Raw genomic sequence first — 4,674 nt, 5'->3', positions numbered from 1 at the left:
GATTCACCGACTACATTTCAGCCATCCAGCGATCCTGATCTATTTGAAAATTGCTAGAATTGATATATCCATATATCATATTTCTGCAGGCATAAGAGTTTTTTCCTTTATGTTCGGTGGAAATCACATGTTATACTATATTCCAATAAATAGATATCTGTGTTATGATACAAGTCCCCGTTTTCAAAAATAAAATGGATGAGATTGGGTCCCAGCGGATCTAAACAATCTTATTTTTTTGAACATGAAGAAATAAAGAAGCCATTGCAATTGCCGGAAAGACTAGGCCTACTAACGGCACAAAAATAGATGGAAGGTTCAAATTTGTCATAGAAGGGGTACCTCGATTTACTATTTGTATCTGTTATTATGTTATTATATAAATAAAGATATCTTGTAATAATTATAATTAAATTAAGAATTTGAATTCTAATTAATAATTAGAAATTAGATAATATTTATTATTAATAGAATTTGAAGAATTTGAAATTCTTAGTATAGATCTAAGTATCTATATATCTAAATCTAACTGAGTAGGTATAATAAGTGCAAAGAATGTAGAACTGTAGAACTAAATAAATGGACTTATTCATCTCCTACATGAGAAAGATATGTATGATAATAAACTTTATTATTTTTCTTCATTTCTTTGTCTTTTGTTCTTGTCTTCTAATTTTCTAAAAATAGATAAAGAGTTTCTTACAGATTATCGAAAGATTCGTTCGAATCCGACCCAACATGAATTTTTAGCTAAAATGGTTTTTCGGGAGATAGAGAAAGAGACAAAACTCTATTATCTATATTTTAATTTCAAATTATATACCTAAGACAAGAAGAAGAAATTTGTTTTATTTTCCTAATTTCACGAAAGGAAGAACTCACTCTTGTTGATAAAGGCTTCTTGATTCGTAATCAGGACTATAGGTCAAAAAAAAGAGTTATCCTCAACTTGAGTTTTTATTCTTTCTACAATTAGATCTTCTATCACCAAAGAAAGCGCCATTATTATCTTATTTACTTTGATTCCGATAAACTAACTACTTTTTTGCTACAAACACAAAAAAAATAATTGAACTTAGTGCTCTACTTGATTTTACTTGACTTTTGATTCAAAGGAAAAAAGGCGTGGAGCTTAAATAACTCACTCAGAACGCTTTTTAAAAGATTACGTGGTACAATTAGGTCGAATAAACCCTTCTGGAATAAGTATTCAGCTGCTTGTGAACCTTCGGGTACTGTTTTATTCAATGTTTGTTCAATTACTCTTTTACCTGCAAATGCAATGTAGGCATTGGGTTCGGCAATAATGATATCCCCCAACATACCAAAACTTGCTGTCACTCCACCAGTTGTCGGAGATGTAAGGATTGATACATAAAATAACTTTTTATTTAATTGATAATCATATAAAGCAGACGATATTTTAGCCATTTGCATCAAGCTCAAACTTCCTTCCTGCATGCGCGCCCCCCCAGAAGCACACACTATAATAAGAGGTAAAATTTGATTGGCAGCGCGTTCAATCAAACGGGTGATTTTCTCTCCGACTACGGATCCCATACTACCCCCCATAAACTGAAAATCCATAACCCCAATTGCTACGGGAATGCCGTTTAGTTGGCCTATGCCTGTTTGAACAGCCTCGGTTAATCCTGTCTTTCTTTGATAAGAATCAATACGATCTTTATAAGGCTCCTCCTCCGAATGAAATTCAATGGGATCCAGAGAGACCATGTCTTCATCCATAGGATCCCAAGTACCCGGATCGATCAAAAGTTCAATTCTATCTGAACTACTCATTTTCAAATGATATCCACATTGTTCACAAATATTCATTTTTGATTTAAAAAATTTCTTATAATTTAATCCATAACAATTTTCGCATTGAACCCACAAATGCCTGTATTTTTGAGTTACCTCGAGATCATTAGAACTTTCTCTTATAGTTAAATCACTGCCCTTCGTGCGAGTTCGTCTACTGGAACCCTCGTTTTCACTACTATTTCGACTTTCACCACCACAAATGGCCCTATAAATGTAACTGTCACCGTAATTCTCACTACCACTTATAATGGAAGTATCTATACAGATTTGAGACTGAAGATAACTATCAATGCAACTATTAATGTGATTATTCCAACTATATTGAGTATCATACATGTAAGAATTATAGTAGGGATCTTCGCCCCTAAATCCATTATTCAGATAACTCAAGTTTCGATAACTATAAAAAGAACTTTCTAGTTCACTCAAAAAAGAATGATCGTTGTCAATCTCAAAAATATGATTTTCAATATCAAAATAGATGGAATAACTGTCTCCATTCCTATCACTAACTAAAAAAGTGTCATCAGAGATGAAATTCCGAATGTCTTTAACGCCGAATAAATAATCAACATTACTGCAACTAGAATTGTCACGATTCCTCCAACTATGAATGTTTTTCACTTTTCGATTTGGATCTTCATTGGTATTTTCAATAGGACCGAGACTGCCCATTGATTTATTTAGCCCACACCTACGTTCGAACTCCTTCTTAAACAACATCGAATTAAACCACCATCTTTCCATAGAGTTTTCTTGCCCCCTATTTGCATGAAAATACAATAGATGAATAGTCATTCGCTAGAAAATTATTTATTTGAATATCTTATTTACTATCAGACTAAGCATAGAAATCTAATCACTAGGATTATTAACTAATAAGGATTCTGAGTATTGAAAAAAAGTTCTGAATCTGAGGGAACACTTCACTATATATTAATATGTTGGAACCCCCTTATATATTATTAAAAATAATTTTTAATAAAGGGCGGCTTCTCCTATGTCGTGTCAAATTCGCATCGAAAAAAAGAGATTTGTCCTCTCCTATAAAGAAATAAAAAAATAATTGTTTCGTAAAATCTCGTCTAATACTAATATCTAATCACTAACAAATCTAACAATCTAAAATCGAATAAAAAAATAAGTAATAAATTAAGGTTCTATTTCAACACGGAACAAAGGGGACAATATACAGGATGGGTAGAAAGAGGTGTGATACTTGGCTTGATTCAGGGAAACTAAACTACAGGATAGAAAAGAATATACCAATCCTAAGGATCCGTAGGCTTAATTGTGGATCCAAAACAACAATAGAAAGATTTGAGTCTTAGATTTTGATTTAGTTTTCTAGATTTTGTATTTCAAATCTTGTATATCTAGGTAAGTATATACTTAGTCAAAATATATGCAATAGAATCTTTGTTATATTCGGCTCAATCCTTTTAGTAAAAGATTGGGCCGAGTTTAATTGCAATTCAATTAAGAGAACGAAGGATAATTACTTGAGTTCTTTCTCCTTATCCTTCTTTATTTCCTGCTAATTTATCTGCTAATGTCTACTGTTTTTACTTATCCAAAACGTCCACTGCTGCAAAATTAAATACGATCTCTTTCCATACTTCACAAGCAGCAGCTAGTTCCGGGCTCCATTTGCAAGCCTCGCGAATAATTTCATTACCTTCCTGAGCAAGATCACGTCCTTCATTACGAGCTTGTACACATGCTTCTAGAGCTACTCGATTAGCTACGGCACCTGGCGCATTACCCCAAGGATGTCCTAAAGTTCCTCCACCGAACTGTAGTACGGAATCATCCCCAAAGATCTCGGTCAGAGCAGGCATATGCCAAACGTGAATACCTCCTGAAGCCACGGGTAGAACACCTGGTAAAGAGACCCAATCTTGAGTGAAATAAATACCGCGACTTCGATCTTGTTCAACAAAATCATCACGCAGTAAATCAACAAAGCCCAAAGTTATGTCTCTTTCACCTTCAAGTTTACCTACTACGGTACCAGAGTGAATATGATCTCCACCAGACATACGTAACGCTTTTGCTAATACCCGGAAGTGGATACCATGATTCTTCTGTCTATCAATAACCGCATGCATTGCACGGTGGATGTGAAGAAGTAGACCATTATCTCGGCAATAATGAGCCAAGCTAGTATTTGCGGTGAATCCCCCCGTTAAGTAGTCATGCATTACGATCGGAACACCCAATTCTCTAGCAAATACAGCTCTTTTGATCATTTCTTCGCATGTACCTGCAGTAGCATTCAAGTAATGCCCTTTGATTTCACCTGTTTCAGCCTGTGCTTTATAAAGTGCTTCGGCACAAAATAAGAAACGATCTCTCCAACGCATAAATGGTTGTGAGTTCACGTTCTCATCATCTTTGGTAAAATCAAGTCCACCGCGAAGACATTCATAAACAGCTCTACCGTAGTTTTTAGCGGATAACCCCAATTTAGGTTTAATAGTACATCCCAACAGGGGACGACCATACTTGTTCAATTTATCTCTTTCAACTTGGATCCCGTGAGGCGGACCTTGGAAAGTTTTAACATAAGCAGGAGGGATTCGCAGATCTTCCAGACGTAGAGCGCGCAGGGCTTTGAACCCAAATACGTTACCTACAATGGAAGTAAACATGTTGGTAACAGAACCTTCTTCAAAAAGGTCTAAGGGGTAAGCTACATAAGCAATATATTGATCTTTTTCTCCAACAACACGCTCGATGCGGTAGCATCGCCCTTTGTAACGATCAAGGCTGGTAAGTCCATCGGTCCATACAGTTGTCCATGTACCAGTAGAAGATTCGGCAGCTACCGCGGCCCCTGCTTCTTCA

Source organism: Nicotiana tomentosiformis, chromosome 1, assembly GCF_000390325.3.
Source record: "Nicotiana tomentosiformis chromosome 1, ASM39032v3, whole genome shotgun sequence".
NCBI lineage: Eukaryota > Viridiplantae > Streptophyta > Magnoliopsida > Solanales > Solanaceae > Nicotiana > Nicotiana tomentosiformis.
This window is presented reverse-complemented; position numbering follows the sequence as displayed.